This window comes from Sarcophilus harrisii, chromosome 3 (genome assembly GCF_902635505.1).
Source record: "Sarcophilus harrisii chromosome 3, mSarHar1.11, whole genome shotgun sequence".
NCBI lineage: Eukaryota > Metazoa > Chordata > Mammalia > Dasyuromorphia > Dasyuridae > Sarcophilus > Sarcophilus harrisii.
The window spans coordinates 604,034,016-604,043,764 of NC_045428.1; positions in this window are offsets into that span (position 1 = coordinate 604,034,016).

The window sequence follows — 9,749 nt, forward strand, 5'->3', positions numbered from 1 at the left end:
ACAATAATGAAATAGTAATTAGCAAGAGACCTGAATTTCTAAATTTAACTGAGAGACAATGTGTGATTTAGATCATTACACAAAATGTAATTGTAATACAGAATGAAATCAGTTACAGAATAGAATTGATCTGATTTTCTCAATCTTCAGTCTGTAATTTCATCAATGTGAGTATTCTCTTCAGAGCCAAGTTATAGATTACAACTCAGTCATGCCCTCCTTTGCATTGTTGGTCTTTTATGTCTTCCACTAAATGCTCAACAGAAGATCCATCTTTCTTTGGGGCTAGATAAATGATTATTTTCACATCTCTACACCAATATTTTTGAGACTATTTTCATATGTATCAAGGACATCTTATATTAGTTTAATTTTAAGAAGATGACAGCTAGGATTTTGCAAACAATACAACTGTCTACAGTAGACTTCATCTTTGTTAAATAATGGACAAAAAAGGATAGAAAATATAAGATTCTATTGTGCTTACTCTGTACTGAACACAAATGTTTTAACATTTAGCTGATGACTCTTCTAACATGTTGATGGCCTTCCTCTTCATTTCTCAATATGGCAGATGCTGCTGAAGCACCCAGACCACAGACATTACATCTCATATATACCTCACAGACTGGGCAAGCTTCTCTCCTAGTCATCCATCCATTAATCTTATTATACCCATGAAGCCATTTCCTCCAGGAAGTTCCTAGACCCTTTGGGATAATTTCAGTTTAAATTATTACTTGAATTATGGTCCAAAAATTCCTTTAAACTCCTTTCATATCCCTGTTTCCGGAGTTTGGGTTCCTTCAAATCATCCTGTGGATTTGAGCAAAACTCTAAAGGGAGAGCTGTGGTAAATGATTCTTTGTAATCCCCATAATGCTACTAGTTGCCACTTGAAACAACTTAGAATCAAAAAAGGATCAAATGGGAATCATATAATTGGAAACATCATTCTAAATCCTATTATATTCCTAATTCCTGTTAGGGAAAGGCAAAGGGAACATGGTGGCAATTTTATCTAACCCATCACTTGATAAATGATGAGATCGGGGTCCACGGGATGACATGACTTATCTAACCTTCCAATTTCCATTTGTCAGCATAGGGCTGCTTTCTCTACTTGATCATACTTTATAGCCTACTTATATTTGCCATGTGTCTCTCCATCATCTAGGTGTCAATCAACCAATGGGCAAATCAACAAATATTGATTAAGGTCTTACTGTGCGCTGGGTAACCATATTAAGCACTAAAGATAGGAAAATGAAAATGAGCTAAAATTGAACTCTTCAGAGACTGCAAGGAAAATGGGGAAACTCATGGAGGAGAACTGATAGTCCCAAATGGTGCTTTCACAGAGTAGAGAAAGAGGAAGTGGTTTGGCTTCTAGCAAAGAAACCCTCAGGCCTGGATAGGAGGAGGAGGAGGAGAGTTTCAAGTAAGACTCACCCTGATAACAGATGTTATCCACACTTTATACATTGCATACAGAAATCTCAGGCCATGGGTTTTGTTGTTGCTATCTCTTTTCTTACCTTTCATCTCCTCTTTTCTTGTCACCAGCTCTTCTTCAGACTGAATGCTTCCTCACCAGGTCTCCCACATCTTATACTTGTGAACCTGCCTTTTCAATCCTGACTTGAGGATTTTGACTTTCCCTTTGTTTATACAGGAAAGGAGTCTCACCAGAGAGTCTGCCATATTCCTATAATTCCAGGGTGAAGGGGATGTATTCATTGGAAGATTGGTCTGAAGTTCGTGAGAGCTTCACGTAGCAAGCTTTGTTCCTATACCAAGTCGGAGACCCAAGGGGAGAGTGCAACCATCTGGAATAGACAAAGCGGGTGATTTCTGATCTGTGCAGTGATGCAGTGGGAGCTGAGAGGGGCTCCCAGGACTATTGGCCAGTATCATGGGTGGGCAGAATCATACAAACATGAGCCTGGGTGGAAGGAAGCTTGTCCAAAGTCCCTTCCCAAGTTTCAAGGCACAGTCAGCGTCAGTGACAGAAGGCTGTCTTTCAATTAGTTGAGTAAACCAAAGGGGAGTTGTATTTGATTATATGTTTGTTCTTGCATTATTTTTAAATCTTCAGTTATTAAAGAGCTATTAATGAGATTTTATGGTTCAACAGTTGCTGTTCCATTTTTTCCCATTTATTTAAGCCTGCCAGACGGAAGCAAGTTTAGGCTGAGCCCACCAGAAAGAGCCACAATCCACATATATCACATCTGTGTGTAGTTCACAGCCACCGTTCATTGTCCAAGGCAGGTCTCCATCCCAAAAGAAGAATCAGACTGTTCTCCTTTGTCCTAGAGGGCAGAACTAATGATAAAGGGGAGAACCATGGCCTTGGAAATGTGGATAAAGACTTATGTTTGAATTTCATATCAGGGGAAACCTCTAACTTATTAAAGTAATCCAAAAGAGGAGTGAGCTAGGGGAAACAGGGGACATCCTCTTCCTTTTAGGTTTCCAAGGAAACACTGGATAAATACTCATGAGGGGACTTGTAACAGATTCTGATTGGGCTATTTGATCTCTTATTTTCCTTATTGTTATTCCCTTATTAGCATATTCTCTTATTTCCCTTACAAAGTCCCTTATTGCTATAGTGTCCTTTCTACACTTGCCCCTTAACTCTCACTCAAAGATTAGGTTCCAATGGGAATGACACCTGTTTGAGACACATGGTGCTCTATAACTATAGTTCCTGAACTCCCACTGATGCACTTATCTTTTATAGACAACCAAGGGACACAATTAGCACAAAGCAAAGGCATCCAAAGAGAGCATGGTAAGAACTGCAAAACACCATCCCACCGTACTCCTGCCAGCGACCTCAGGGCCTGAACCCCACAAATTTGCACAGCCTCAGTGGGAAGAGTGGGGAGACATCAAGGACGCTCTAAGAGGAAAAAGCTCCTGTGCCCAGGTGATTGATGCTGCTGTGCTCCCCTATCTGCCCGCTCTCAAGCTGTTCTGATGCCATTCTCCCCAGCCATGGCATCTATTCTGAGGAGGATATTCGTTTGTCCTCTCTGTGCTCCTTCCGACTGGTCAGCTCCCCACTCTCGGTTCACAAAGCCAGCACTCCTCAGAGCTCTCTCCTACCTTGGTTTATACAGTTTGGGACAAAAAAAGACCTATCCAAATTGTCTACTACCACAGAGATCACTCATAGAAAGCAGAATTATTTATTAGAATCTCAAGAAGCGGACCCTATCCTGGTCTGCGAGCCGAATTCACAGCAGGACAGGGCCACTCCCTTGAAAATGTTCACAATATTTACACATTTCAGACAAAGAACCCCCAAAATCCCCCCCTCTATATGGTGTGATTGGTCACATAAGTCTATTCCCCTATTTGGTCGGTGGAGTGCAGTAGATGTACAGCTTTATCAGCAGTGTCCTTCTTAGAACAATATAGTCCAGTCCTTATCTAAACTCACATGCTTTCCAAACTGAGGCCTTTAAGGCTTTAGCTAACAATCTCTGACTTAATCTGTAAGTTCTTCACCTTTTTCCCACACAATCCCCCCTGTTATTCATAAATGTGTATATATATATTTCCTCATGAAGAACTAACATTGTGGCTAAACTCAATTACGATCTCTACACATTGCTTGTTAATCTCCTCATCTGGATCATCCCCTGCTACTGTCTTCCATCCCTCTTTCTGTCATTTTAATGGCATCCTCTGTCTGTAAGATTCTTGACAGTGAGCTTTAAACTACACTCGTTACCAATGTAATCATACAGAGTAAACATAGCGGGGACAGAATAATACCCGATTGCCATGTCTGTACCATGAGAGCTGTTTCCATCAGCCACCATCAAACACCAAGAGCACCAGCCATTTGTGAAGGGAGGTTTCCAAACCTGTACAGGCACATAAACTATCCTGTGAATGCCCTTAGTCATTTCTTTTACTACTTGTAAACCTGTGGAAAGGTTTTGGTTCTCACAGAGCCCTCCTTCCTCTGCTAACAGATAATCTAAAATATGTTATAAAACCACTTCTCTTGTCTGGGTGGCTTGATCAAGCTAATAGATTAAGGGCCTGAGAGTTTGGTTAGTTGTTAACTCTAAGACTGCTTGCAGTTGAATTAATCTGTTCAATATATATATTGGTGTCCAATACCCCCAACCACCATCTTGGGCCCATGTCGCCGGTCCGTATTCCTTGATAATCTGTGCTGGGGGCCAGGCATCTCCCCACCCATTAACATCACCGGTTTGAATAGATTATGGGGTGTTTGACAAATAGGCTTCAACTAAATTCCTTCAAACATCCCTCAATACCCCCTAATGAATGCTGGTGGACACAATGAAGCACTGACCCGTCATCACAAACAATATTTGACTTGCTCCATCTGCTTCTATGCTCACCACAATCTATGATATCTGTGCTCGCTGGCCAATAAGTAAAAGTCCATTCACACTTACTCTCTCCCATCCATGGCCCTGCCCCTGTTTGATTTAGGCAATGCCCCAATAAGGTGCCCCAGATCAATATCACTATCAGGATTTCACATGCACAGTTCATCAGTTCCTTTTAGTGTTTGTGTCAGCTCGTTCTCTGGATTCAGTTTGGAAGTCCACACCCTTGGAGCGTCCACTGGTCCTTTAATTCTGGTGTGCTGATTCCACCCTCTTTCCTGTTGTAGCACTGCTGTATCTGATGTCAGGAGGATCTGGAACACTCCTTCCCAGCTCAGGTACAGCTTGTCCTCCTTCCACATCCAAACCAGGACCCAGTCTCCAAGCTAGAACTTAATGCACTGTCAATCCTAAAGGAGGAGTCTGAGCAATAAGCCCTTTTAGTTGCAATGCTTTCAGATGTTGCAGTAAAGACATGACATATTTCCTTAAAAACAAATCCTTGGTTTCAAATATTGGATCCAAGGAAGAATTTCGAATCCCTTTTGGATAAGGATGACTGTACAATAATTCATAAGGTGATAATCTCACATTCCTTCGAGGTTTTGTTCTAATTCTTAATAAGGCAAGGGGAAGGCACTTAGTCCAGGGCAATTGTGTCTCTAACGCCAATTTAGTCAGTTGCTGTTTAATTTCCTTATCCATCCTTTCTACTTTACCTGATGAGGGGAGATGCCATGGGATGTGTAAGTCCCATGATATTTCTAGTGCTCGGACCACAGATAGGAGGATCTTAGCCTTGATCTGAATCTACCTGCTCCACCAGCCCATACCTGGAATGATATGCTCAAGGAGGACTTTTACGACTGCTGAGGCAGTTTCCTGGGCAAGGAGAAAAGCCTCCACTCATGAGGTCAGATGGTCTGCTACGACCAACAGTTATTTGAGATGCCCCACTAATGGCAGCTCAGTAAAGTCCACCTGAATGCTTTGGAAAGGCCTGATACCAGGGGGCCTTCCTCCTTTTTGGACTTGTCATTGGGCCGCCCTATTCCTCCTTTGACAAACAAGACACCACTGACCAGTTGCCTGTTATTGTGTACAATCTGGTGACACCAACTTAGTCAGCACTGCGTCATACAGGCCTTGGACACCCCGATGATTACCCTGATGTAAATGTTGGAGTACATGTCCCATACCCGCTGTGGTCAGTACCTCTCTGCTGTCAGGGAGGAGCCAGTGCCCCTCTTTATCCTCCTGAGCACCAAGGCTTTGGATTTCCTGCTTCTCTTATGGGGTAAGGAAAGATGGAGACATTGGAGGCGGAAATGCCAGAATTAGCACCATCATCTCCTCTGGACTCACAGATTCCTCTTCTCCAGCCCACTTCGCCTCGTCATCCGCAAAGTGGTTTCCCATCTCCTCAAATGAATCTCCTCTTTGATGCCCCTGCCCATAAATCACTGCAATGTTCTTAGGGAACATAAGATTGGTTAATATTTCAGTGATCAATGCCCTGTGTGCCAGTCCCTTCCCTTTACTGTTTCCATTCTTTCCCCCAAGTAATTTACAGGATCTGATTTCTTTTTCCCTTCACTTATATAATGACCTAAATATTTTACCTCACGTTTCACAAATTGCAATTTGTCTTGAGAAATTCTCAATCCCTGTGCTCCTAAATAATTTAACAAACTGATAGTGACTTGGACAAGGTCACTCTTTTTCCTTCCTGCCACAAGAAGATCATCTACATATTGTAAGACTTTTAGCAGTAAGAAATTTATCCCAGAATGTTCACACAATTCTTACATACCCCACTAGATGTTCCATAAATTGAATATTATACCAATCATTTTGCTTTTAAAATACCCAATACACAGAAAAATCCCAAACTACATATTGTCCATAACAAAAACATTTTCAAAAGGATAAAGGCAAAAACTATTATCCTTGGAGTCCCTTTAAATAATTGGCATCAATACAGTTAATTAAAACTTCCTATTTTCACATTAAAAAATCTGAAAAAACAATACTAGATGATGACCAGTCCTGATGGATCAGGCCATCCTCAGCAACGAGATCAACCAAATCATTTCTAATGGAGCAGTAATGAACTGAACTAGCTATACCCAGAAAAAGAACTCTGGGAGATGACTAAAAACCATTACATTGAATTCCCAGTCCCTATATTTATGCACACCTGCATCTTTGATTTCCTTCACAAGCTAATTGTACAATAATTCAGAGTCTGATTCTTTTTGTACAGCAAAATAATGTTGTGGTCATGTATACTTATTGTGTATCTAAGTTATATTTTAATATATTTAACATCTACTGGTCATCCTGCCATTTAGGGGAGGGGGTGGGGGGTGGGGGGTAAGAGGTGAAAAATTGGAACAAGAGGTTTGACAATTGTTAATGCTGTAAAGTTACCCATGTATATATATCCTGTAAATTAAAGGCTATTAAATTAAAAAAAAAAAATCTGAAAAATTCTTAAAAACATCAATTAAACTTTTTGAAATAACCCTTTCAAACTATGGATCACATTTATGATCATACTCCTTAAACAAGAAAACCATTATGTTTCAAAGAAACAAATATTCAGTCAATTAACACCCTATAAGAACAACCTTTCCCTTTAAAAGATTAGACTGCTTTTTTCAGCAGTTCAGCCGCGCACAAAGGTTCATTTCCATGCTGCCTTCTCCCCTTCCCCCCCCCCACTCAATTTCCTACACGGGAATCCTTCTCAAGATTTAGGCAGTTTATTTCCTTTCTTTTTCCAACTGATTCCTTCTTGATATTATTCAGACTCTCAATTTGCTCCTACAAATCAATCCTTCATAAACCTCCTGCATTCTTCTTTCCAGTTTCCTTCAGAACTTTTAAGATTCACAATATAGTGAATAGCTATAAAAACTCCATAAAGCATATCTTACACTGTTAACAAATTACTCAATATGTTTCAGAAGGTAACATACTGAATCAAACTGAATACAGCTGTTTTTAAAAGTTTTTTTTTTCCTTTTCTGCCACATTTCTTCTCACAGCAATTAGCATCTTATCTCCAGAGCTTCTTATTGCCCAGGACAGGCCAAGCTTGAATTTTATTGCTCTTTACTCCGGCAGGCTCTGAAAACTCTTCAGCCTGGTTTTTCCTTACTTACAAATTAATATATCAGGTTAAAAAGTTTAAAATCACAAGCAAATTGTCGAATAACCAATTCCCAAATTTCTTAATTATTGTTCTTAAAATTTAACAGAGCTTTTAAATCAGCAAAACAGACTAAGGCTTTTTCCAGGACTCCCCCAGAGAAGTTTGTTTCATCTTGAACATTCTTCCTTCCCAGAATCCAAAGGGAGCTTCTGTAAACTTCCAAGCCCGTTTAGTGCATCTCTCTGCCTTCACAGAGAATGCCTAGATATCCCATTCGAACTTCTTTTCTTTAAATGTTAGCACACTGTTCTCCTATATACTTTTTAAATTTTCCAAACTTGCAAATCCCTTTCAATTTATGTTTTTATTTCCCCCTTTTTCCTCCCTTTTCCCCACAAGGCCACTGCAGTCAGCCAGAGGTAAAGAGAGAGAGAGAGAAAAAGATTTTTCAAACTTATTTTCTTACCTGAGCCACTCTGAAAGCATTACTACTCTGAATGAATTCCACTTCAAGCAATTCAGCCTGATATTTTCTAAGCCTGCAACACAGAGGCTGAATTCTTATCTCTTACAAGCTTGCTAACCTTTAACATGGAACGCAAAATGCAAAGCAAACAAACATACACATACAGACACACGCGAAGCTCTATTTTTCCCTTTTATCTTGAATTCCCTAGCTAACGTCCTGACATTCATTTTTGGACTGTGTCTTTCCCATACATTCACCAGTTTCCCAGAAGCTTCCCTGGGCAGTTCTTTACCACTGGGGCCTGTCACAGTCCAGCACTCAATAAAATTTAGCAAGGGCTATTCCCTTGGATTCCCTAAGACCCCACAATAAGACCCCCAAACTGTTCCAAGAGCTTACCAAGCCATCACATGTGGATTCTAAAACTGCGCCGGCTAGAATCTTCAATTCTACTTTCCACTGAGTACCTCTGCCTTGGGTCGTTGTCTAAGAGGGGAGGGAGGCTGCCCACCCAGAGCCAGAGACCATGGAGAAAACTGTTCCATGGGCGCCTGTCCCTGTCCGGGGTGCCCACAGCCATCTCCCCCAAAGACCCCATCCCGGACGAGCCCCTAACTGTTTGGGACAAAAAAATCTACCCAAATTGACTACTGCAGAGATCATTCATAGAAAGCAGAATTATTTATTAGAGTCTCGAGAAGCAGACCCCATCCTAGTCTGTGAGCCGAATTCACAGCAGGACAGGGCCACTCCCTTGAAAATGTACACAATATTTATACATTTCAAACAAAGACCCCCCCCCCAAATCCCACCCTCTATATGGTGTGATTGGTCACATAAGTCTATTCCCCTATTTGGTCAGTGGAATGCAGTAGATGTACAGCTTTCTCAGCAGTGTCCTTCTTGGAACAACAGAATATAGTCCAGGCCTTAGCTAACTGGCTTCCCCCCCTTCCTAAACTGAGGCCTTTGAGGCTTTAGCTAACAGTCCCTGATCAGTATGTGCTTAATCTGTAAGTTCTTCACCTTTTTCCCCACACAATACCCAATTAAATGTGCTTGTTCTTGAAAGGGTCACCAAGGTTGCACCAGCCAATAGATGTGCACTCTCTAATTCCATCAAACATGACTGAAGAACTCAATAATACCATTGGGGGGAGAGGGGAGAAACAGACACAGAGAGACAGAGAGACACAAAGACAGCAAGACTAAATACATTTTTGCACTTTTTAAAACACCTTAACACTTTTTTGTCTTTGTTGCCTCTTGTAATTGGTAATTTCATCAGTCGGGGTGGGAGGGAGAGGGGGAAACCAATTGACCAAGGGTCCCTAATTAACAGAGCCAGTCTCCCCACAGTGAAACATTTTCTGTCCCCAGAAAAATTCCTGGGGCGGTTTGGACACATTTGTTCATTAAACCAGTGCTCCTCCTTGACCGACTATTTGCAAATCATGATATATCATGCGGGGACTTTCTTCAGCACTCAAGAGCTCTGTGCTCTGGAACATCCAAACATCCCTGTGGCCTTCTTGTAGAGGGCCAGAACTCTGAAAAGGTGAACTTAAATCTAAGTTAGCAAGATACTTATAGCTAATCATACACATAGTACTTAGTATGGTGATGTAATGGGTACCCATGCTCAGTGTGTTGTAGTGATGTAAGCTACTGAGGCATTTAAGGGAGTCTCAGAGACAGAACACTCTCTCAGCCACAGACACAGCTCTCCTGCCTC